The sequence below is a fragment of the Delphinapterus leucas genome, chromosome 2 (assembly GCF_059928025.1).
Source record: "Delphinapterus leucas isolate spDelLeu-1000000601 "Yukka" chromosome 2, BTC_Dleu_Yukka2, whole genome shotgun sequence".
NCBI lineage: Eukaryota > Metazoa > Chordata > Mammalia > Artiodactyla > Monodontidae > Delphinapterus > Delphinapterus leucas.
In genome coordinates this window covers 154,752,123-154,778,262 of record NC_143130.1, presented here as the reverse complement: position 1 = coordinate 154,778,262, position 26,140 = coordinate 154,752,123, and the positions used below count along the sequence as shown (strand labels likewise).

The 26,140-nt window shown below is 42.2% G+C and overlaps 1 protein-coding gene and 1 pseudogene across 15 annotated transcripts in view; one reads left to right on the top strand and one right to left on the bottom strand.

The window, feature by feature from the left end:
• The window catches only part of TTLL5 (tubulin tyrosine ligase like 5), a 305,509-nt gene that overhangs the window by 117,947 nt on the left and 161,422 nt on the right, over positions 1-26,140 (bottom strand). The gene's annotated exons all lie outside the window — the stretch shown is intronic.
• LOC149750329 (small ribosomal subunit protein uS5 pseudogene) lies at positions 5,612-13,263 on the top strand (annotated as a pseudogene).

The window sequence follows — 26,140 nt, the reverse complement described above, 5'->3', positions numbered from 1 at the left end:
GATGGTTTCACATGTGAATTCTATCAAACATTTAGAGAAGAGCTAACACCCATCCTTCTCAAACTCTTCCAAAAAACTGCAGAGGAAGGAACATTCTCAAACTCATTCTACGAGGTCACCATCACCCTGGTACCAAAACCAGACAAAGATGCTACAAAAAAAGAAAACTGCAGACCAATATTACTGATGAATATAGATGCAAAAATCCTCAACATAATACCATCAAACAGAATCCAACAACACATTAAAAGGATCATACACCATGATCAAGAGGGATTTATCCCAGGGATGCAAGGATTCTTCAATATATGCAAATCAATCACTGGGATACACCATATTAACAAATTGAAGAATAAAAACCATATGATCACCTCAATAGATGCAAAAAAAGCTTTTGACAAAATTCAACACCCATTTATGATCAAAACTCTGCAGAAAGTGGGCACAGAGGGAACCTACCTCAACATAATAAAGGCCATATACAACAAACCCACAGCAAACATCATTTTCAATGGTGAAAAACTGAAAGCATTTCCTCTAAGATCAGGAACAAGACAAGGATGCCCACTCTTGCCACTCTTTTTCGACATAGTTTTGGAAGTCCTAGCCATGGCAATCAGAGAAGAAAAAGAAATAAAAGGAATATAAATCGGAAAAGAAGAAGTAAAAGTGTCTGTCACTGTTTGCAGATGACATGATACTACACGTAGAGAATCCTAAAGATGCAGCCAGAAAACTACTAGAGCTAATCAATAAATTTGGTAAAGTTGCACGATACAAAATTAATGCACAGAAATCTCTTGCATTCCTATACACTAACAACAAAAAGATCAGAAAGAGAAATTATGGAAATGATCCCATTCACCATTGCAACAAAAAGAATAAAATACCTAGGAATAAACCTACCTAAGGAGGTAAAAGACCTGTACTCAGAGAACTGTAAGACACTGATGAAAGAAATCAAAGATGACACAAACAGATGGAAAGATATACCATGTTCTTGGATTGGAAAAATCAATATTGTGAAAATGACTCTACTACCCAAAGCAATCTACAGATTCAGTGCAATCCCTATCAAATTACCAATGGCACTTTTTACAGAACTAGAACAAAAAAATCTAAAATTTTGTACACAGACACAAAAGACCCCGGATAGCCAAAGCAATCTTGAGGGAAAAAAACAGAGATAGAGGAATCAGACTCCCTGACTTCAGACTATACTACAAAGCTACAGTAATCAAGACAATATGCTACTGGCACAAAAACAGAAATATAGATCAGTGGAACAGGATAGAAAGCCCAGATATAAACCCACGCACCTATGGTCAACTAATCTATGACAAAGGAGGCAAGGATATACAATGGAGTAAAGACAGTCTCTTCAATAAGTGGTGCTGGGAAAACTGGACAGCTACATGTAAAAGTATGAAATTAGGACACTCCCTAACACCAGACACAAAAATAAACTCAAAATGGATTAAAGACCAAATGTAAAACTGGACACTATGGAACTCTTAGAGGAAAACTAGGAAGAACACTCTTTGACATAAATCACAGCAAGATCCTTTTTGACCCACCTCCTAGAGTAATGGAAATAAAAAGAAATATACACAAATGGGACCTAATGAAACTTAAAAGCTTTTGCACAGCAAAGGAAACCATAAATAAGAAACGACAACCCTCAGAATGGGAGAAAATATTTGCAAACAGATCAATGGACAAAGGATTAATCGCCAAAAAGTATAAACAGCTCATGCAGCTCAATATTAAAAAAATAGGGGCTTCCCTGCTGGCGCAGTGGTTGAGAGTCCGCCTGCCGATGCAGGGGACACAGGTTCGTGCCTCAGTCCGGGAAGATCCCACATGCCGCGGAGCGGCTGGGCCCGTGAGCCATGGCTGCTGAGCCTGTGCGTCCGGAGCCTGTGCTCTGCAACGGGAGAGGCCACAACAGTGAGAGGCCCGCGTATCGCAAAAAAAAAAATAAATAAATAAACAACCCAGTCAAAAAATAGGCAGAAGACCTTAACAGACATTTCTCCAAAGAAGACATACAGATGGCCATGAGGCACATGAAAAGCTGCTCAACATCACTAATTATTAGACAAATGGAACTCAAAACTACAATAAGGTATCACCTCACACTGGTTAGAATGGGCATCATCAGAAAATCTACCAACGAGAAATGCTGGAGAAGGTGTGAAGAAAAGGGAACCCTCCTGCACTGTTGGTGGGAATGTAAACTGATACAGCCACTATGGAGAACAGTATGGAGGTTTCTTAAGAAACTAAAAATAGAATTACCATATGACCCAGCAATCCACTACTGGGCATATACCCAGAGAAAACCATAATTCAAAAAGACACATGCACCCCAATGTTCATTGCAGGACTATTTGCAATAGCCAGGTCACGGAAGCAACCTAACTGCCCACTGACAGACAAATGGATAAAGAAGATGTGGTACATATATACAATGGAATATTACTCAGCCATAAAAAGGAATGAAATTGGGTCATCTGTAGAGACATGGATGGATCTAGAGACTGTCACACAAAGTGAAGTAAGTCAGAAAGAGAAAGACAAATACCGTATATTAACGCATGTATGTGGAATCTAGAAAAATGGTACAGATGAAATGGTTTGCAGGGCAGAAAGTGAGACACAGATGTAGCGAACAAACGTATGGACACCAAGGGGCAAAAGTGGTAGGGGGTGGTGGTGGTGGTGTGATGCATTGGGCGATTGGGATTGACATGTATACACCGATGTGTACAAAAGTGATGACTAATAAGAACCTGCTATATAAAAAAATAAATAAAATTAAATTAAAAAAAACAAAACAAAACGTATGGACACCAAGGGGGGAGAGTGGTGGGGGGGTGGTGGCAGATGGCAAAAAAAAAACTTTTGAAGTCTTATAATTTCCATTTTGGATTTCACCCATTTCATTAGAAGTTACCTGCTCTACCTGTAATAATAATAAAAAAATTTACTAGAGGGGTTCAGTTCTAGGTCACGGCTGCCACCAAATGCAGGCACCCACCTCTGATAAGATCAGACCATTGAAACTCATTATCCTGGTCCTCAGCTGCTTGCACTGAATATTAATTCCTTTCCAGCCCTAGCAGAGGCAGCCCAGCATAGGACTGTGGTTCTCAAAGTGTGGTACCTGGACCAACAGCACAGCATCACCTGGGAACTTGTTAAAAGTGAAAATAACTGAACCTCACCCCACACCTACTGAAATCAGAAGCTCTGAGGTTGGGCCCAGCAATCTTTATTTTAACAAGCCATTCAAGGGATTCTGATGCATCTCACTGAACCACCGGCAGAGTGGTTAAGAGCATGGATTCTGCTACCACTTGTTTGAGTTTGAATCCTGACTGCCATTCACCAATGCGTCATTTTGGGAAAGTCACTTCATTGCTCTGTGCTTAGTCTCTTCATCTGTAAAATGGGGATGATAACAGTACTTATCTCACAGAGGATCTGGGAGCACTAAATCAGTTAACACACGTGAAGCTTTGAGAACAGTTGCTGGCACAAGGTAAAAGTTAGCTATTAAATGAGTTAAGGTACATAAAGCATTTAGGGCCTGGCACATCATAAGCACTGAATGTTACTATTAGCATGTTACTATTTTTTCTCTTTTTTTTTTTAGCATTTTAAAAATATTTTATTTATTTAATTAATTTATTTTTGGCTGTGTTGGGTCTCCATTGCTGTGTGCGGGCTTTCTCTAGTTGAGGCGAGCGGGGGCTACTCTTCATTGTGGTGCACAGGCTTCTCATTGCGGTGGCTTCTCTTGTTGCGGAGCACGGGCTCTAGGCGCACGGGCTTGAGCAGTTGTGGCACACGGCTTAGTAGCTGTGGCACACGGGCTTAGCTGCTCCGCAGCATGTGGGATCTTCCCGGACCGGAGTTCGAACCCGTGTCCCCTGCATTGGCAGGCGGATTCTTAACAACTGCGCCACCAGGGGAGCCCCCTATTGTTTCTTATGTATCATCTTATTTTTGAGATTCAGTGGGATGTAACCTGGATTTCTCACAAATCAACAGGCAGGCCATATTCCTACATGGTAAACTGTGTCCTCTTGGTATGGAGAAGCTAATCACTTGTAGTATGAATATAATAAAAATAGGAATACAGAATTTGTATTTCAGGGATGAATCAAACAAAACTCTTTACCTCTAGGGCTCAAATTCCAGACATTACACTTGCTGATGAAGTGTAATATATGATTACACTGATGAAGAAATGTATGATTCATTTCTGTGTCTGTCTATGGCCAGATTCCCCACACACTGAGTCCATAAATAGCCTGGAGGCTAAAAGGGACATCTTTCATTATTACTTCTTCTGCTTTACATCCTTTTCATGATACTCTGGTTCCTTCCCTTGTACATTTGATTGTAGCCAAAAGTCCAAGAAGCAATGGTTCTCTTCTAAAATACCAAAGCTGTTGAACATACATTAAACCACAGCTAAAATGACAAATCACATTTATAAGACGTGTTGACCAGCACCTGTATGATCAGGCCATTGTAAGAAACCAAGAGGACCAAAAAAATCTACAACTTCTATCCCCGAGAGTCACGATATTTCCCTTGTATGGAATTACCCACCTTCAAAACAGCCATTCTAATCCGCCTGACCTGCTGGTTCTAATCTGTGACAGAAATTAAGTTATATCCAGAAGAGGCAGCATACAAAGCAAGAAGAAATTTAATCCAAATTGTAAATGTAAGCCATATATTTAGAGTTAGCTGCTTCAGTCTTATTGATGTTTTCTGCCCACACACGAAGCATGACATTAGTGTCTCATAAAAGTAACATAATGTACATGTTCATAGATGATGGGACATTTTTCTTCACTTTTGTTCACAGAAATACTGGTTCTTACATTCCAACAGTGAGAGTTTATCTTCAGAAATATTTCCACCTCTCCTTTGCACGTTATCATCACTAAATAATGGGTCTAGACTAGCCTGGGATGCCACTGTGAAAAGACTGGTACTGATTTTCCTCTTCCCACAAGTAGGGAAGTTCAAGCCATGAAAAGAGCATGAACTTTCACATCAGAAAAAGCTGAACTCAAATGTTAACATTTCTAAGGCTATTTCATTATCTGAACTTGAGGGTAACAATACCCATGTTACAGCCATGTTTTCAGGAGTAAACAGGGTAAATCATACAAAGCACAGGATCTGGCATGAGCTGGGCACTCAGTGAATGTTAGTCCCTTTCTCCTTCCCTTCCTTTTGTTCCTCTCTTTAACAAATGGCAGAATAGAATCGTATCATTTCAAAATAAGGGAGAAATATTTCTGACTTAATAGCAAATTGTGGGGCACTTTAAGCAATATAAAAATCAATTTAAAAATTAATGCATGCTGACTATGAAAATATATAGTAAATTGTGATTATACTATCCTGCTTTTATCATTTAATGTTCATGTCAGCATATTTGGATATACTTTATTTATGCACTTTTAAAACGTGTATTTTTTTTAATGAAGAAAAGAACTCCTGCCACTCTCCATACTCTGCATGCCACTGTGCTGGGAACAGGACACTGGCTTTAGAAGACAAGAGAGGGGAGCAACTTCCTATGGGGGAAATCAAGGAAGACGTCAAAGTAGAAGCGGTCGCAAAAGATGACCAGCACTTTGACAACTGGAAGGACACTGCAGGTAGAAGGAAGAGCATATGAAAGAGCGGGAAGCATCAGGAAACCCAATGGGGGTAGTCTGCAATTACAGCTGTAAGACCGATCTCTCGTATGTTCAGAAACACCAATGTTACTGATCAAAACCGCCATCTAAGTAAGGCCCAGCACAGCAGCTTTAACTGGAATCACTCACGTGCTCATGATGAACTATAACGAAAAGTGTAAAGTTAAGGTTTGGGGAAGGCAAGGGGCATGAGTAAGTGTGTCTTAGTATGGCCAAGCACAGAGATAGCTAAGTCTCACTACCATCACCAACATTAGCTTGAAGGCTTTCCAAATGCCTAATTTCAAGATAAGCCCTTTATATGCCCTACCTTGGTTAGTCCTCAGAGAAATCCATTGAGAAAGGTATTATTACCATTCCATTTTAGAGATGAGAAAACTGAGGCTTAGGTTAAATGACTTAGGTTTAACTTCACTCACAGTAAGTGAAAGAGCCACTTTTGAACCTAAATCTGTACGATTCCAAAGGTACAAGGAAGAAAACTAGAACCTAAAACACTCCTTGCTAAAGAGTCTCTAACAAATTATTATTGCTATAGACCTTTGTTTTGGGAATACCAAAATCATCCAAGACCCACACTAAAATGCTCAACTGACTTGACCAAGCTGGAAAAGTCAATACAATGGAGGAAGGATAACCTGTTTAAAGCCATTTGTTTGTTAACAAATGGTGCTGGAGCAATTGTACATCCACAGGCAAAAGAAATGAACCTCTACCTAAGCCTCAGACTTCATATAAAAATTAATTCAAAATGGATCATTCAAAACGTTTACTTAAATGTAAAACGTAAAACTATAAAATCGTCCCAAGGATGATTCTGGAAAACATTTGAAAAAAAGATGTTTCAGTTTTAGCTGTAGGTAATATGAGGGTACCAACAGACAGAGAAGAGAAGAGGAGGTGGCAGGTGGGGTGCTAAATATTCTCCGTGCCTTAGCTCCCTGAAACCTTTAACACGCCAAGGAGGCGGAGACTAACAGTTGTCTCCTGTTACAGCTGAGACAACTGCTGCTAAAGAGTTCCGGAGCCGCCCAGCTACCTGCAGAGCCAAGCACCTGCCTGCCCTGCGGTGCCGCCTGCCCTACTGCTACCAGTGCCTCCCCTCTGAAATGGTGAATATCTGACCTAAAAAATAAGGTTTATTTCTCAGGCACAATGGACTTTTAAAGGCACCTGAACAAAATTTGAATCAAGATGGCAGTAAAAGCTAGCTGGAGCAGGACCTTCATTCATTCCTTCACCCCTTTTCATTCGCCCTCCATAGATAAATGGCTAGGCCAAGGGGCAAGTGCCTGTCCTTGACCACCTGGAGGTCATATGGTCAGGGAGTGCCCTTCGGCTGCAAACAGTCTTTACATCTCAATTCCACAGCGGCAGGTGTGGACTTCCAAGAAAATAAAGGCCGGGACCTCCACAGGAGCACCTGTACTTGCACACGGGCACCCGGGGGGGGGGGGGGACTTCGGTCTCCATGGAGGCCTTTTCATGTTGTGGGATCATTACTGATGGAGGGAGGCTGCCTGCCTATCCCATGGGGGCTTTCTCATCAGCTCTGGGCAGCAAGGGGAGAAGATATCATCATCCAAACCTGGCAAGCTACTGTCAAGCAGGCTGCTGCTTGTCCAGTAGAAAAGCCTAACACACAGAAAGAGAAATGTAGCGTACTGTGAGGAGTTCCAGCAAGCGAGTGCTCCCTTACTGTTCTACTACTTGCTTCCACCTTCCTTCTTTTTGCCCTGATGGCAAGCGGGACACAGACATCGTCCACGTGCCAGGACTTCAAAGCTGACACCGCCTCGGAAAAGCTGAGTTGGGGCTGTTCAGGTATGGAAGGGTTAAGGCGTGTCCTGTACTGTTGGTGCTCCATTATTATCACTTTGAAAAGCCATGGCGTTACAGGAAGAGTGTGAGAATGCTGCAGCTTTCCCGGCCAACATTTGGTTCCCATTACCGTGAATAATCTCTCTCCGCCCTCTTTCCCCAACCCCCGCCCTTCTTCTACTTTTTCCACATTTTATATTAAAAGTACATCAAACACTTTTCTTCCTTTTTAATATTTTCCTTAAGCTTCCTTCACTCAATTTGCCTGGTTCTGTGACTTTTCTGGTTATTCATTACTGAGGGAGGGGAAAGGGTAAGCCTCTTGGATGAAATCAATCAAAAACAAAAGCAGGGGAGAAAAGCAGTTCAGCAGTGCAGTATAGGGGAAAGAAGCTAACACGTAGGGATTCTTCCTGATCTTAATTGATAGTAAGAAAAGAAAGAGCCCACTGAGAATACTTTTACCTTCCTGCTTCTTGGCCCCATCTCAGTTATATTCTTGCCTGAAAACAGAGCATCTCTAAAATAATATATCTGAAGATAGGCCTATGCCTAATTTCATCATCAGTAAAAAAGGAGAGAATTTGCAGGAAAGGAATAAGTGATAGTCTAGTAGAATAGATGCTGGCAAGTGTGTGAAGAAAGAGCACGCTCCAGATTGGAGGGGGTAGTGGTACAGCCCTTTCACAGCCCTTTTGAGGCCAATTTGACAGTATCTATACAAATTCAAAGTGTATATATCATTTGATCCAACGAATTCCACTTCTTGGAATGTATCCCATAGAAATACTTGCACATGTGTACAAAGATATATGTACAAGGCATTCACTGCAGATGCCTAAATTGGATACAACTTAGTGCTCTTTAATAGGAGAATGGCAAAATAAATTATGGTACGTTCATCCTCTGGAAAACTACATAGTGGTTAAGAATATTCAGATAAGCTTACATAGGGACTTCCCTGGTGGTCCAGTGGTTAAGACGCTGTGCTTCCACTGCAGGGGGCATAGGTTTGATCCCTGGACAGGGAACTAAGATCCCCCTGCATGGCCCGGCCAAAGAAAAAAAGAAAAGCTTATATAAACAAGCCAGAGAAACATGGCGACATTAGGGAGGAAAAAAAGTCACGGAAAAATATACAGATCAACCTTTTAACTGTGGCTACCTCTGAGGAGGGGGCTTAATCTCCTCTTAATCTGTATATGTTTCTGTTAGATTATTTTATGACGTGGCTACATGTGTGTATTACTTGTACACTTAGCTTTTATAAAGTATGAACGTAAATATTTCAGTCAGTAGAAAATAGGAACATATATAATATACACATGTATGTGTGTATATATATATATTAATATATATACATATACATATCCTCCCCTCCCATATAGCCCTGTGTAAACTGTCTTAACCTGCAAGAAATTTGAAACTTGGAAAATTTCTTAACTTTACAACATGTACCAAGTCAGACAAAATGACAGAGAAATGGATCAACAGGAAAGAAGAAATGATGACTCTGAGAGGCCCAAAAGTTTCCAAGGGCCCAGTCATGATAATGAAAACAGTAAACACTGATCAAATTGTACTATGTGTTCACTGCAGGGATGGGAGGAAGGGGAGAGTGTGTGTGTGTGTGTGTGTGTGTGTGTGTGTGCGTGCGTGTGTGCGTGTGTGTGTGTGTGTGTGGCTGGGGGTGGGGGCAGGAGGAGGCAGCACAAGAATTCTCAACTTCCACCTTCTGATAGGAATTTAATAAATAAATAATATATAAAATAAAAAGCCCCCAAATGGCAGATAAACATATGATTTAGAAATATGAAGGCAAGTAACAGAAGAAACAGATGAAAAAAAAAAGCTGAAAGCAGTTATCTCTGGAATGTGGAAATTAAGGTTTGGTAGCAGTGGGAGAAGAAGGGGCAGGGGATTCCCATTTTCATTATAAACTTTATAGAATTACTTAACTTTTAAAACTATATACCTGGGGCTTCCCTGGTGGCGCAGTGGTTGAGAGTCCGCCTGCCGATGCAGGGGACACGGGTTCGTGCCCGGGTCCAGGAAGATCCCACATGCCGCGGAGCGGCTGGGCCCGTGAGCCATGGCCGCTGAGCCTGCGCGTCCGGAGCCTGTGCTCCGCAACGGGAGAGGCCCGCGTACCGCAAAATAAAAACAAAAACAAAAACTATATACCTGAATGATTGTAGGAACCAGCTTCCAGGATGGCCCTCAATGATCCCCACCTCCTGGTATTCATATCCTGGGTAATCCCCTCCCACACTGAATGGAGCTGGCCTGTGTAAACAATAGGATATCGCAAAAATGATAGTGTGTTTGAAAGACCTAAACGTAAGAGTTAAAACTATAAAACTCTTCAATGAAAACAAATGGCAAAAAAGCTTCACAACATTGGATTTGGCAATGATTTCTTGGATATATGCCAAAGCCACAGGCAACAAAAGAAAAAATTAAAAAATTCTTCTTCATCAAAATTAAAAACTTTTGTGCATCAAAGGATACTATCAACAGAGTAAAAATGCAACCTACAGAATGGGAGAAGATATTTTCAAATCATACATCTGATAATCCAAATATATTCAAAATACATACAGAACTCCTAAAACTCCACAACAAAAAGCCAAACTTGATTTAAAAATAGGCAAAGGACCCGAATAGGCACTTTCTAAAAAAGATACACAAACGGCCAAGAAGCATATGCAAAGATGCTCACCATCACTAATCATGAGGGAAACACAAATGAAAATCCACAATGAGATACCACCTCACACCCATCAGGATGGCTACTATAAAAAAAAAAAAAAAAGTGTCGGCGAAGATGTGGAGAAACTGAAACCCCTGTGCACTGCTGGTGGAAACGTTAAATGGTACAGCTACTCTGGAAACCAGTATGGAGATTCCTCAAAAGATTAAAAATAGAATTGCCTTTCTGCTCCAAGAAAACACCAAATGGTGGATGATGCTGGTGTTCCAGGAGACCAGAAGGTGACCGCAGCAGCTCCACAGAGGTATGGGGGGCAGCTTCCGGTGCCAGCGCTGCAGCTACGCTCAGGCTGGAGCCAAGGCCACAGAGCTCATTGAGGGGAGGCTGAGGACAAGAAGTGGCTCCCGGTCCCCGAGCCAGGCTGCTTGGTCATGGACATGGATACCAAGTCCCTGGAGGAAATACATCTCTTCTCCTCGTCCGTCACGTAGTCTGATATCACGGACTTTTTCCTGAGGCTGACCCTAAAGGGTGAGCTTGAAGACTACACCTGTGCAAAAGCAGACCCACATTGGCCAGCAGACCAGGTTCAAGGCATCTGTTGCCACTAGGGACTACAAGGGCCATGTCAATTTTGGTAAGCGATCCAAGGAGGCAGCCACGGCCGTCCACGGGGCCATTACCCTGGCCAAACTCTTCCCTGTTGCCAGGCAGTGAGGCTACTGAGGAAGCAAGATCAGCAAGCCCCACACTGTCCTTTGCAAGGTGACCAGCCACTGTGGCTCTGTGCCGGTGTATCTCATCCCCACCCCAAAGGCACTGGCATGCTCTGGGCTCTTGTGCCCAAGAAGCTGGTGGCCAGTATCAAGGACTAGTACACCTTGTCTGCAGGCTGCACTGCCAGCCTGTGCAACTTTACCACAGCCACCTTTGATGCCATCTCCAAGACTTACAGCTACTCACCTTGACCTCTAGAAAGGGACCATGTTCACCAAGTCTCCCCATCAGGAATTCACTGACCATTTAGTAAAGAGCCATACCAGAGTCTCTGCAAAGAAGACCCAAGCTCCAGCTATGGTCACCACGTAGAGTACTTACACAGGAAAGATAAAGTGAATTAATTAAGCTTGGAAAAAAACAGAATTATCGTATGATTCAGCAATTCCACTCTGGGTATATATCCAGAAGAACTGAAAGTAGGGCCATGAACAACTATTTGTACACCCGTTAATAGCAGCATTACTCACAAGAGCCAAAAGGCAGAAGCCAGCCAAGTGTCCATCGACAGATGAATGAATAAACAAAATGTGGTATAGACATACAATGGAACATTATTCAGCCTTAAAAGAAAGGACATTCTGACACATGTTACAACATGGATGAACCTTGAAGACATTGTGCTAAACGAAATAAGCCAGGCAGAAAAGGACACACATTGTATAATTCCACTCATAGGAGGTACCTAGAGCGGTCAAATTTATAGAGACAGGAAGTGGAAGGATGGTTGCCAGGGGCTGACAGAGAGAGAATGGGGAGTTATTTTTTAATTGTTACAGAGTTTCGGTTTTGCAAGATGAAAAGAGTTCTTGGAAGTGGATAGTGGTGATGCACAGTAATGTAATGCACTTAATGCTACTGAACTGTACACTTAAAATGGTAAGTTTCATGTTATGTATACTTTTTCACAATTAAAAAATTAAAAAAAAAAGACTGTGTATGACTTCTGAGCTAGGTCATAAAAGACACGTGCCTTTTGTCTTTCTCTTAAGTCACTCATTCTGGGGGAAGCCAGCTGCCATGTCATGAGGACACACAGGCAGCCCTGAGGAGAAGTCCATCTGTTGAAGAACTGAGGCCTCCTGCCAATAGCCAGCATGAACTCATCATCCACGTGAGGGTGAGCACCATGGAAGTGGATCCTTTGGCCTCCGGCAAGCCTTCAGATGACTGCAGCCCTTCTGGCAGACATCTTAACCATCACCTCATGAAAGAGCCTGAGGCAGAACCACACAGTTAAGCTGCTCCTCAATTCCGGACCCACAGAAACTGAGATAATAAATGTTTATTGTTTGGCTGCTAAAGTTTGAGATAATTTATTAGGCAGCAATAGATGACTTATGCAACTATTTAGATAAATTTGAAAAGGAAAAGAGAAATTAGCTTTAACGCATTATCCTATCAGAGTGGCCTGCTATTCTACCAAAGCACGCACCAGGGTACGTTATTATGATGGCGTGCTGCTAGGTTACAATGCATCTCTTCACTAAAGCCTTAAGAGAGAGATTCTCAACTATGCTGTACTGAGAAAACTTCACAAGAATGTAAAGTGTGATGAGCAGTGTATAAAGTATACTGAACTACGTATTTTAATACAGTGTTCTGGCTGTCTGGCAGATGAGCGCTGAGCTGGCAGCAGGGTGTACAGCACAGTATACCTGCAATATGTAAGAGGAGAAATTAACCTCGAGCTGGTGCCAAGTACAGATACTATGTGTTTGTTAGACTACGGAGAAACTTTTCCTCATGAGTATATTAGAGTCTAATCAGGGCAGCAAATAAATAATAGCACTCACACAGCCACAGAGTCCTGACGGATGACCAGGTGAGGAGTAAAATTTCAGCAGCTTAATGGACACTGTGAGACATTACTCTACTTTAAAACTGATTCCACCACGTGGAATTCACCTGGTTGAGTACTGTTTTGAGTCTTTTAACTCCTTAAAGTGTGTTGAGGAAAATCCTAGTATGTGGAAGTGTGTTTCAAGTGTAGAACAGGTGACAACTGCTCCCACAGCTAGAGGCAGCCAAAGCTCAAATCCTAAAGATGGCAAGCACGTTGAGTTGTGGCTGGTTAAAGAAGAAAGTCTTAACCTAATCCACCTAAATTTTTGTGGTACCCAAGACAGGTATTAGTAAAAGAGCTGCCTAGGTGGAAGTCTGCTCTGTGATTATGAATCTAGATATTGAAATTCATTTGGCATACATTAAATTAGTGGATACTATGTGTCAGATGCCACATTAAGAGATAGGAATATAAAGATGTATAAGTTCGGACTTCTAAGGAGGTGGTAAGGGAAAGACATGAAAATCTGTAATACAATGGAAATGACAGAGCTACAGGCAAGTAGGCAGACTCCATGTGGGATGGCAGTAGAAGGTGCACAGAGTAAGGGTCGGAACTGGGCTTGATCCAGAATGACACAAAGAATTTGCCAGATATGAATGCGGAAGGGAAAGACAATGGAAGTAGTACATATGAAAACCCAGAAATGTTAAAAAAAAAAAAAAACACCCCAAACTCAAAAAACTGCTGAATTCTTTGGTTGACATTAATTAAAAGGGCAGATAATGGGATAAAACCCCCTTAACATGGCATATCAGGCACTTGAACTTTTCCATCTCATCCTCAACCCTCCCCTACGTGCACGCCATGCTCCCACAATGGTGCACTCAGGCATGCTCTTCCATACCTCCCTGTCTTCACACAAGGTTCTGTGATGCTCACTTAGTTAAAAAACAATAATCCATCCTCTGCAAAGTCTACTCCAGTCTTCCTCCGATAGAGCTTATTTCTCGAGGTCTCAAGATGCCTTCACTGGCATGTTTTTGGTACTGTGACTATTCTTCACAACGACTATTTCTTACTCACTGGACCAACAATTTAAGGCTGGTCATCATTCTGGTCTTTGTCCACTCAAAGCCTGGCAATGTCACAGTCATGCAGTGTTTGCTGAATGAACAAATGCATGAAGAAATGAACACTCCTCTCTCTGGAGTAGTCCTATGTTCCACCTGAAGAAGGGAAACTAGAACAAATAACCCTTTGAGAAGTTAGAGGAATCAAATGGAAAATTCATCAGGCTGAGAATTAGAAGTAGGTTCTCAACCTTGCTTTACCACCAGGTAGGCATGAGAATTTGCACAATCCACTTACTTCTCTAGGTCTCAATTTTTCATACCTGTAAAACAGGGTATGGATAGATGATGTGGACAGGTTTACAGTAATTCTCATTTACAGAGGCAGGCCCTGTAAAAATGCTTTCCTATGTCATTTAATTTTCATTTGCTCCTTAGGACATCCCTAGGAATTAGGCTTTTTTTTTTTTTTCTTTTTTGCGGTACGCGGGTCTCTCCTGTTGCGGAGCACAGGCTCCGGACGCGCAGGCTCAGCGGCCATGGCTCGCGGGCCCAGCCGCTCCGCGGCATGTGGGATCTTCCCGGACCCGGGCACGAACCCGTGTCCCCTGCATCGGCAGGCGGACTCTCAACCACTGCGCCACCAGGGAAGCCCCGAATTAGGCATTTTATCCTCATTTAGGCATAAGTACAGTAGGTTCAAAGAACTTGCCCTAAGCAACATAGCTAGTAAGTGGCTAAAAAGGGGAGGGATCCAAATTGGTCTGCCTGTATAGAATACCTGCTCTCAAACACTAGGTCACAACATTTAAATGTGAGAGTGTAGATATTTTAAAGTAAAAGAATTTGGACCTCCTGAAGCCATATGATAGAACAACAAAAAAAAATGGCAGTGCTGTTTTAATCTACTTTTCTCTGAGAAGGAGATGCCTTAAGGTGACAGGGACAGGGTGAGAGGTACATGCAGATGCACCAAACAGAGTCTTAAAAGGGGGAACATCCTTTCTGGATGAAAGGTCTGAGCCTAGAGAAAGAAAGAAAATGCAGGATGAGATAAATGGAAAGGGAGGATTAAAGGGATATAGCCTGGCAGAAAAGCAAGGGAAGGGAGAGGAAAACAGGAAGGGGTGCTGAGCCAAGCTGAGGATGAAGATGGGGGGCTGGACAGGGGGAGGATGATGACGGGGCCCAGTGCTGTTGATGGGCAGAGCGATGGGAAACGGATGGCCACACTGAGGAGAGAAGGATCCACCAGCAAGGCAATTCCAGCCAAAACTGGGAAATGGGATGGGATGAGTTTGGTTCTTTAAGAACTGAGGGGGTTAAAAAAGAGAGCTCAGCCTGAACCTGAGAGGAGAAAAAGGGGGAGACTAGTAATAAAAACAATGACCCCACAGGTCTGAAAAGAAGAACCTGCAGACTGAAAGAGAGGTGATGACAGAGAGTGCCTGGAATGGACCATTTAATGCTTTAAACCTGTGCCAAGCTGAGTAATGGGGGATTGAGCTTGTGATTTACCTCAACTCTGGGAGAGATTAGTCTCTGTATCATCAGCAGCGTAAACAAACATTACTATTTTATAGTGATAATAAGTATTATTAATGCTGAAAAGACCTAGTCGTGTGTAGTACTTTGTAGTTTACAAAGCATGTTCATGTAGATGATCTCATTGAACTCCCATGACAATCCGAGCACCCTTGCTTCCCACCTGGCAAAATTAGGCTTAAGTTCAGTCAAATGATTTACCTCCAGTCAGGAAGTTCCAGGTGGACCGGGGATTGGCACCTAGGTCTTCCTGTTCCCGCTCCAGGGTTCTTTGGGTAGGAATAAAACATAGCCTGTGCCTTTAACAGACTTACAGTTCAGGAGATCAAGAACAAAGGCATAGAAGATGGTTACTCAGGGGAGTATATACTATACTCAAAAAAGAGTGGAGTTCAGAGGAAGGAGCAAATTTGGGGGCCGCTGGAAAAGGTCTGAGCTAACTGCAGACTGGATAGGAGAAAGGGACTATCTAAGCAAAGAAGCAAGGAAGCAGAGAACGCTCGGAGTGTGGGCTTTAGAGGGGTGCTTTACCTGCCCAGTCCTTCCCCCCACCAGCTTAGCAGCTGCAAGTGCAATCATTTAACAAATACTTATGGTTGACACTGCCCTAAATGCTGAGGATCCAGTGGTGCACAAGATCTACATTCAAGAAATCTACTCCAAGTCTGAAAGTATCAGGGTTGCTTGTTGGGGGATGTCAACTGTTCTTTTGGAAAAGGGTGATGTTCTATTCTCAGAATGATGCTCTAATTCATCAGAGAAATGTAGGAGCTCCAGTTTTTCAAAACTTACTATTTTCTCAAATAGAAGAGGACTCTGTTTGCCTCTCCTTTGGCAGGTGATCAGAAAAGATCAGAGCTGAGAAGGGAAAAGGGAGCATTAAAAGTGGCTATTTCACAGCAGAGTCAAAGAAAAAAAGAAAAAGCGGGTTGTGTTTAGCACCTTACTCCACAATTTTATATTTACCCTCCCAACAACCAAGCTCCATTGTGTATACTATGCACATATAGTAAAGAAAAAATGTGATATGGGAACACAGTGAGAGAGTCTGTGAAGTGCTGAAACAGCATACCTGGCAGCTGCTAAAACAAAACTTCAAAGATTTGGCTTCTTTGAAAAGCCATCAGGCAGGACCCCACCCACTCCCCCTGCTAGCCCACAGCTTCCCTGGGAGCTGGTACATGTAACCACTTCCGCATGTTTGGCTCTGTTCCCCAGGTCTATAGCAGCTCTATAAGCCAAGTCAGAACTGCCAGCCAAGCAGGTGGGGGGCTGGCGGCTAGGTAAGTGTAGGGAAGCAAGACCTCTCCCCAGTATCTAGTCATGAGCATATCTCAGAAAATAAAATGGTAACGCTAGGATCTGCTTTAAAAGTCCCTTCCTCTCAGCCAGCCCAGCTCTGATTGGTTAGACACTAGTAATTCAGAAGCTCTGAGCTTTTGAGATTCCCAAGGCATTAAAATATGCCCCTCCCAGTACCACGAATTAGTTTAAGAACAGCATCTGTGGTAAATCTCTGGATCTAAACAAAAGAGGCTTGACAGCTACAAAAGAGCCTAAGAGGATAATCAAGAATATGCCTTACTTTGTACTTCTTTTTTTTTTTTTTTTTTTCCACTGACCAAGTTTGGGTCTCTACACATCTTTGAATCTTCTGGGACAACCATTTTGTCCTGTACTGTCCAAAATGGGAGCCACGAGCCACATTTGGCTTTTGAGTATTCGAAATGTGGCTAGTATGACTGAGGAACAGAACTTTTCATTTTATTTAATTTTAATTGATTTAAAAATTTAAAATCCACACGTGGCTTGTGGCTACCATGTTGGACGGCACTGATCTCGCCACTTATTCACCAAACATTTACTGAGCACTTTGTACAAGAAAGTGTAAGGACATAATGATGTGTAAGACTCAGTCTCTGACCCTCAAAAGCTTACAATCTAATACAGGAGGTGAGACAAGTATACAAACAACAATAATACAAAGAGGAGTGGTATGTGTCATAGCAGAGGTAAACAGATATTAGAACTTGGAGCAGGGAGATGGTGGCCTGACATTATGCACTCCCCATACTAGCCACCCAGGTAGGGGATGCCAGTACAGTCGTCCCTTGGTATGTGCAAGGGATTGGTTCCAGGGCCCCCGTGGATACCAAAATCCAAGGATGCTCAAGTCCCTTATATAAAATGGCACAGTATCTGCATATAACCTACACACATCCTCCCATATACTTTAAATCATCTCTAGATTACTTCTAATACCTAATATAATGTAAATGCTATGTAAACAGTTGTTGGACTATAGCAAATTCAAGTTTTGCTTTTTGGAACTTTCTGAAATTTTTTTTTCTAAATATTTTGATCCGTGGATGCAGACCTGTGGATACCGAGGGCCGACTATAAGTCTATCAGATAAAGGACAGTGAGGAGAGAGGAACTACTGTAGAGAACACCGAAAATCTGAAATATCACACATATTCAGTACACACCATGACTTATTGGTCAACCAATGTTAAAAGGCTGGAGTAAAGAGATAGTCATCCTATACTGACTGGGCTGTTTAAGCACCTTCTAGGAGTGGCTCTCAAGGCTCCTGAGGGTTAGGTGGGGTGGGGAGAAGGAGGGTAAAAAGAAGGGTCTCTGCCTTTTCCTCTTCTTCCACACCCTGCCTCTCCCAACAGCACGCCCCCCCGCCCCCCAAAATGCAAAGGGTCTTTTGCTTGTAGGGCACTTTCAATCTTGGATAACTAGAAAGAACTGAATAGGGTTCAAAGGAGAAGAATAGGGACCTGATGACTTGGGAAGGCAGCTGTGTGAGCTCCACCTAGAGGGGTGGGATAGGGAGGGTGGGAGGGAGACGCAAGAGGGAGGAGATATGGGGATATATGTATACGTATAGCTGATTCACTGTGTTATACAGCAGAAACTAACACACCGTTGTAAAGCAATTATACTCCAATCAAGATGTTAAAAAATAAAAATAATAAAAATAAAAAAGGAAAAAAAGAACTTCAGTGGAGAAGAAACAGGGCTTTTTTTCTCTAGTTTTCAGATCACTAGGATAGGAAGAGCCACAAAAATTCATTCTCTAGGAATTAAAACTGTGCATTTAGCCAGAGCCTCCTCTGAATTACATCTTTTAGGAACATGAGCCCAGGGGATGAAGAACAGAAGGAAGAGAAAGCCTAATGACATCTGCTTGGGATGTCATCAGGGAAGGTTGCAGAAAGGCTGAGCTGAGCTGAGCCCTGTAGGAGAAAAGGGTTTGAACATGTAAACATACAGGTGAGGAGCAGGGGGTCTGTTCATTCCCTCATTCTTTTACTTAATATTTGTTCTTTATGTTTAAGTGTCTGCTGTTTACCAAGGCACTGGGATACAACAGTGAATAAGACAACTTACACTTTCGTGAAGTAATTATAGTAAATTAATAGGATAAGTGCTACAGAATGGTATGAGGATGTAGTGATGGGAAAATGTACTATTTTTGATCCATAGAGTTTGGCTGGAACTAAATGTGTGAAGAATACAACTGGAAAGGTAGATTGGGGCCAAATACAGATATTCACCTTGAAAATCAGGCCAAGTTATTTTTTGTTTTTGTGGTACATTAGAAGGTCTTTTTATTTCTTCCTTAAAAATTTTGTTTTAATTATCAAAATTAACAAAATATCAACAAAGAAAATCTTTAGAATAAATAAGACAAATGAGAAAGACTTAGCCATGAAAGGTAGAATTGTACCATATTCCCAAGATGTATTCTCCAATTTATCAGCAATAAAGTTGGTATTTTGCTATCTTTGATATTTTTCTATAATTTCTCATTTAGTTGTGGAGGCAAGACCTGGAGACAAGTAGAAAGTATGATTAATGATGCTTCATAAGCCCCCAACATCAATTTCTAGACCTTTTAGTTGTATGAACTGAAAAATCGCCTTTACAGTTAGGATCCAGCATGATTTCAGCTTCTATCACTTCAAACTCAAAAGTGTTTTGGGACTTCCCTGGTGGCACAGTGGCTAAGAATCCGCCTGCCAATGCAGGGGACACGGGTTCAAGCCCTGGTCGGGGAAGACCCCACATGCCGTGGAGCAACTAAGCTCGTGTGCCACAGCTACTGAAGCCCGCGCGCCTCAACTACTGAAGCCCGCGCGCCTAGAGCCCGTGCTCTGCAACAAGAGAAGCCACTGCAACGAGAAGCCCGTGCATTGCAACGAAGAGGAGCCCCCGCTCGCCACAGCTAGAGAAAAGCCCGCACACAGCAACGAAGACCCAACGCAGCCAAAAATAAAATATAAATAAATAAATTTACAAAAAAAAAACCCCAAAACTCAAAGTGTTTTGACTAATACATTTTATCAGCTGGACTGGTTCCCATTCACTCTCCCTTGAAAATGCCTTAAACACCTTGTACATTATCTCTCTTTTTCTTCCTCTCCTTTTCTGCAGGAGTCTGCAGCCTGTATACAATCTAGGATGTATTTAAACTCTACCTTAAACCCTTCCTCTGCAGAGCCTTAGATTTCCACCCTTCTTTAGTACCTTTTCTGAACTGCGAGCTCCACTGAGTCCATATGCCCCCCCTTTAATCACTCGCTCTGTATTTCACATGCCGAAAATAAGCAAACTTCCAGGGCAGTATTCTCTAGACCGCCCTGCTGAGTGCCAGCTCTAACTTACAGGACTGTGGAGCACATTTCTTGATCCTCTCATAGATCCTCGCAAAGCACGGAGCACAAAGTAAATGTGCAGTTACCTCTTGATTGATTAATTTTAGCCTCTCTGCCTACCCAAGCCCCAGCTGCCCTTCCAGAGTCAGCTCACACACCTTTCTTTTCCGTGAAGGTTTTGCCACTTTCTCCAGTCAGAGTGATCAATTTCTCCTCTGAACTTGTACCACTTAACAGCATAATCCTCTTCGTCAACAATTAAGTACATATTGCCTTACAATACTTGCATTAGTAACTTAAGTGACTATCAACTTTCCTCCAGACAGAGTGAGACCCTGTCTATTACCTCCTTCAGAGTGAGCCCCATGCCTTGCATTTAGGAGATATTCAGTAACATGCTAACTTTTTTAGGATAACATTGTTTTAACAACTACCAGATGAAGCCATTTTCCAGCTGGAACATTACTTATTACCAGTTTCACCTTTCTTCTTTTTCAAGTATTTCAATATACTAAATATTTGGTGAAGAAGGTAAAAAAACTCTTCTCTTAGGGTCTTGTATTTCAAATGTCAGTGTTGGGTTCAAGCAGCTAGCAAGATATTTGAGAATACAAATAATATAGACAGATTTTTTCATCTGCTCAGTTTTGCTTGGTGCAACCCAGTTTCACAAGAACATAATTTGATTTCCTGTAGCCTTTAGGTACAACCTATTTATTACCCACCCCCCTTATGGTTTCCTTACCTGTGGTGCCAGAGAGCCTAATTTTCTCATCTAAAGCCTTCTAGATTATAGTCACTTTACTGAGATGCACCCATATTTCATTTTCATTACAGAAAGAGAGTAAAATTTCTTTTAAAAAACCAGGCAAAACGTGGCATTGATTATTGACTTTGAAGCCAAATTAATACAAGTCTTAGCCTGATAATTCATGAAAGCCAAAAAACACCCCCTTATTGCCTCTGAAGCATAAGAATGGTCCAATTAGGACAAGAGTTCTACTGTTACTTGTTACTAACACGTGGGCCTGCCACATGATGTGACATTTTGAATTCCTAAGCTCTCATATATTGCCTCTCTCACTCTAGCCCTACTCGCATTTCCCAAAGAACACTTGGCTCCATATTAAAATGTTACCTTTTAAGTTTAGCTTCTCTTATTTTTCCTTAGGAGCATTTTAATAGCTTATAATCAAAATTTTAATATATAGATCCTTACTTCACTATAAAAACAAATAATGTAAACCTGAGCATTGTGATTAGGTATAACTGCTTTTGTCACTTGTCACCGTGATACGATATGACAGTGCACGTAAGTGATGGCCAGTTCTATCTGAACTCAGTGGTGTAGCAATACCGTATCCTAACCAAGTCTAATTTTTTATGTTTTTCTCTTTTCTGAAAAGGGAACTAAGAGTTATCAGGAAACTACACCAAAACCAGAACTTCACACCAAAATTTTGCTCCTCAAAAGGGCTGCAGGGACGAGAGAACCTGTACTCCTTTTCAGACCGTATGAGTCTATTGTTTTCTTTTATTAAAATATAGATACAGGAAGATTTTTTTCCTTTTAGCCTCTTAAATCCTAGGACTTAAAAAAAACAAAGCATTGATATTTTAGCTGTACTCGGTCAGTAATATATGCTGAGAGTCTTTCAGCAGAAAGATGGGCAGGAGGGTAGGATGAGGTCTTTAGCTAAAGGTTCAGTGAAGCCAGCTGGTTGTCCTAAATTTGTTGAGTCAACATTAAGTAAGCTTTAAAAATGGATCATCAGTGTTTCTCTACAAGAGTCAGAAAGAAAGATATAGTGTTTCTTCACCACTGTGGTTCTTTCCAAACTCTTTTACGGCTGGTAAACAGCTATGTTGGAAAGATAGAAGATGACAGAAAAACCATGTGAGAATTAAACTGAATTATGAATTAAGTAACTGTGATAAAATTCCCTAATTCTAGAAGAGGAGTCTCACTCAGCTTGTACATGGATTTTTGTCATTCAGTCCTCTTAAAACCAAAATAATCATCAATTGTGGATGGATATCAAATTACAAAGTGAACAGCTAAATAAGACAGAGTCTTGCCTCTAACAATGACTCTGTGTGTATGTGTCCGAGTGTGCATGTGTGTGTGTTAATCCTGAGGAAATGTATATAAGGTAGTTTATCTTTAATGCTTTGAGAGGGAGGGGAGAAGGCAAACAAAACTGGAAAAATGCTACACTGGCAAACCACAAAGCAAGCTGCATTTTATTCTGGCTTGCAGATAAGAAAAGACCCCCATCTTCCACTCCTGATACTAGGCCCAAACATTCCCTAACTTACTTTGCCTAGGCCTTGGTATGATGTCCAGCCAGCGATCTCTGACACATTTCCAAAGTTTACCAACATTCCTTCAACAGGCAGAAGTCCAGTGATTCTGGCCTTGGTACAAACACCTACAGCACTCAGCTCTCTTGGTGAAGGAGGAACTGTAGAATCTGTCACAGAGCTTGAACTGACACAGAGCATAACCCTTGAGAGGTTATGTGTCTGGCTGAGTGAGAAAAGAAGCAGAGGAATTTCAGATAGAAGTTCAGGCCTTTATCACCCGTGTGCCAGAGAAGAGTTTTTCTCAAGGGGAAGGAGTGGTTAAGAGCTAAGACTCAGGAGGAAGAAGGTCAGGTAAACTTTGTTTTATGGGAAGGAAGGAGGATGAGAGAAATAGCACTTCTACAGAACTCTGAACAAGAAAGAGTTTCTTTTTGTTTTTAGGCCCCCCAAAAGTGGTTTCTTTTTGTGATTGTGCTCTTTGGCTAGAGAGTGTTGTTTATATAACAGGATAAAGTACAAAATTATAAGCTCCAAACTCCTCCAGAGGAAAGCTCTCCCAAAGCTCGACCCCCAGGATGGATGGAAAATATGAGTGTTTACTGGCTGGAACATTGAGCCGCAATGGAAATTTCAACATTCAGAAGAAGATAGCAGAGAGGAAGGGCCTGTTAAGTAGAAAGAAGTCACCCTTCAACAAAGGGGTCAAAGAAAAGGAAGAGTCTCCTGTGGGCCCCACTCTGATGGCCCTTCCTCAGCTGGAAAGGCTACATCTCTGCGATCCAGCTCCAGGAGTGCACTGCATATGGCTGATGGCCAGTTTCCTCTAAACCAGATACTAAAACACGGAGTGTAGCAATCCCACATCCCAAGCAAGTCCAATTTTAAGTTTCTCCTTTTTTTTTTTTTTTTTTTTCCTGGAAAGGGAACTAAGTGGTATCAAGAACCTACACCAAAACCAGGCACTATACTGGCTACTTTCACATGCACAACTCTACTAAATCTTATAACAACTTAATGAGGTAGGTATTATTATCTGCACTTTTAAGCAGATGGGGAAATTGTGGCTCAGAGAAGCTAGGCAACTCGCACAAGGTCATACACTCAGTAAGGCAAACCCTGAAGTCCCTTCTCTTTCCACTATCCCCTGTCATCTTCTTAACAGGGGTTGATGGCCTCCTTTCCTATAAAGTAAACATACTGGGCTTCCCTGGTGGCGCAGTGGTTGAGGGTCCGCCTGCCGATGCAGGGGACACGGGTTCGTGCCCCGGTCCGTGAAGATCCCACATGCCGCGCAACGGCTGGGCCCGTGAGCCATGGCCGCTGAGCCTGCGTGTCCGGAGCCTGTGCTCCACAACAGGAGAGGCCACAACAGTGAGAGGCCCGCGTACCGCAAAAAAATAAATAAATAAATAAAGTAAACATACTTTTAAAGAAATAGAAACATTAAAGGACTAGTTTCAGAATAATTCCCCTAAACAGAGGAAGAAAATGGAAACAAAGCCTTAGCATTTTGGTCGCTGAATAATTTTTGCAGAACTATGGGGCTCTCTTTTAAAACCTCACACACTCCTCCTCCTATTCTCTTTTTATTGTGGTTAAAAAAAAAAGTATAACTTTAAAGTTACCATCTTAACCATTTTTATGACTGCAGGTCCGTAGTGTTAAGTACAGTCCCACTGTTGTGCAACAGATCTCTAGAACTTTTTCATCTTGCAAGTTAGAAACTCTATAGCCGTTAAACACTAACTCCCCCTCCTCTACTCCCCCAGCCCTTGGCAACCACCTTTCTGCTTTCTGTTTCTACAATTTAGACGACTTTAGATACTTCACAGGAGTGGAATCATACAGTATTGGTCCTTTTGTGACTGGCTCATTTCACTTAGCATTATGTCCTCAAGGTTCAGCCATGTTGTAGCCGGTGACAGGGTTAAATCCTTACACCCTCTTCTTGATTCTCTTTCTTCTAATTGCCTGGGTCACACAGTTTAAATCTTTTTGTTATATGCTGCCCAACACTGTTTCCTAACTGTTCCATGTGTATGTGGCTCCTTCTCGTTGTTAGACAGTAACCTCTTAGTGATCCAACACCAGGTCTTCAGTCTTTTAGACCCTACCCAGCGCTCAGCACTACGCCGACAGCATAGAAGATACATCCTGGACAGTAAACTCTGGGAGACTGGGGACGATTCTGTCTTATTTGTCGCTACTCCCAGCAGCTAACACAATGCCTGACACATAGAAAATGAACAGAACATGTTTTATTAAAGAAAATAAACTCAATATTTCTGAGAACTGAAAATGAAAAGATGGGAAGTCAGAGTCCTGAATCTCCAGCAACATTCGTGAGAAATAATCTAGGACTTCCCCGGTGGCGCAGTGGTTAAGAATCCGCCTGCCAATGCAGGGGACACAGGTTCGAGCCCTGGTCCGGGAAGATCCCACATGCCGTGGAGCGACTAAGCCCGTGCGTCACAACTACTGAGCCTGCGCTCTAGAGCCCGCGAGCCACAACTACTGAAGCCTGCGCGCCTAGAGCCCGTGCTCTGCAACAAGAGAAGCCACTGCAATGCGAAGCCCATGCACCGCAATGAAGAGTAGCCCCCGCTCGCCGCAACTAGAGAAAGCCTGCGCTCGGCAACGAAGACCCAATGCAGCCAAAAATAAATAAATAAAAAAATAAGTATTTTTTTAGAAAAAGAAATAATCTAAAACAAGGGAGAAAAGTATTAGTTAAACTGGTATCAGAATCTGTGAAAATCTGCTTCAAAAAATTATGTAAAGAAAGGTACCAGACTATAATTTATAACTAAAGAGTAAGAGGGCAGAGGAACAAGGTGACATGAAATATCACCCAATTTTCCAAGATTTGGGGCTTCATTGTATCCCATTCCCCAGTACAGAATTTAAAGTTCTGACATACAGCTGTTTTCCAGAGTAGAGGCTACCAGGCCACACAGCCTAGGCCCACGATGTCTTGCCCTGTCACAAAAAGAAGGAACAAACTCATGACTGTGCCTTCAACCTCCCTCACCTTTAACATCGAGGAACAGATAAATCCCCAGGTTGCATGTGTGAAAAAACCAGAGATGGATGAAAATAATTCAATGACAAATGCTGGAAAAACATACAAAGGGGCAGAAGCCAGACATTCGTGGGATTCCCTGACAGCTCGATCCACGAGGAAGGGCTGGACTGGAAAAAAACAGAGCCTCAGGTTCCTGCCAAGCCGTCTGAGGCCCTGTCCTTCCCAAATCATTCCAAGCAGCAGCCAGAACTTTACAGTAACCCTTCCAGGTCTCCCAAAGAAAGATGCTCTCCTCACCTAGAAAATGCTCCTCCCTGACATGGCCCAGTTCTGTGCAAGGCTGGCGGTAATGAGGAGATGCCTCTGCACATCAATCTCAGCTCCTAACAATACCCTGGGTACCCAGAAAAATAGATAATTAAAAGGCAGCTTGAAAAACCCGACCCATTTCATTGGCTAAAGAAAAGCTTAGTACCCAGGTATCAGCATCTAGAAATCAAATACAATCCCTTTAAGAAAAAAGAGGTCGCGGACATTCGGTACCTGCATCCTGGAGGCCAGATTGTATAATTCTCAATTGGCCTTGCTCGAAGGCACACCTCAGGCTTCTAAACATGTGACTGTATTTGGCCCTGACTACATTCTCTTCTGGAGAATGGCCTGCAATTAATCTCACTTATTACCTCTG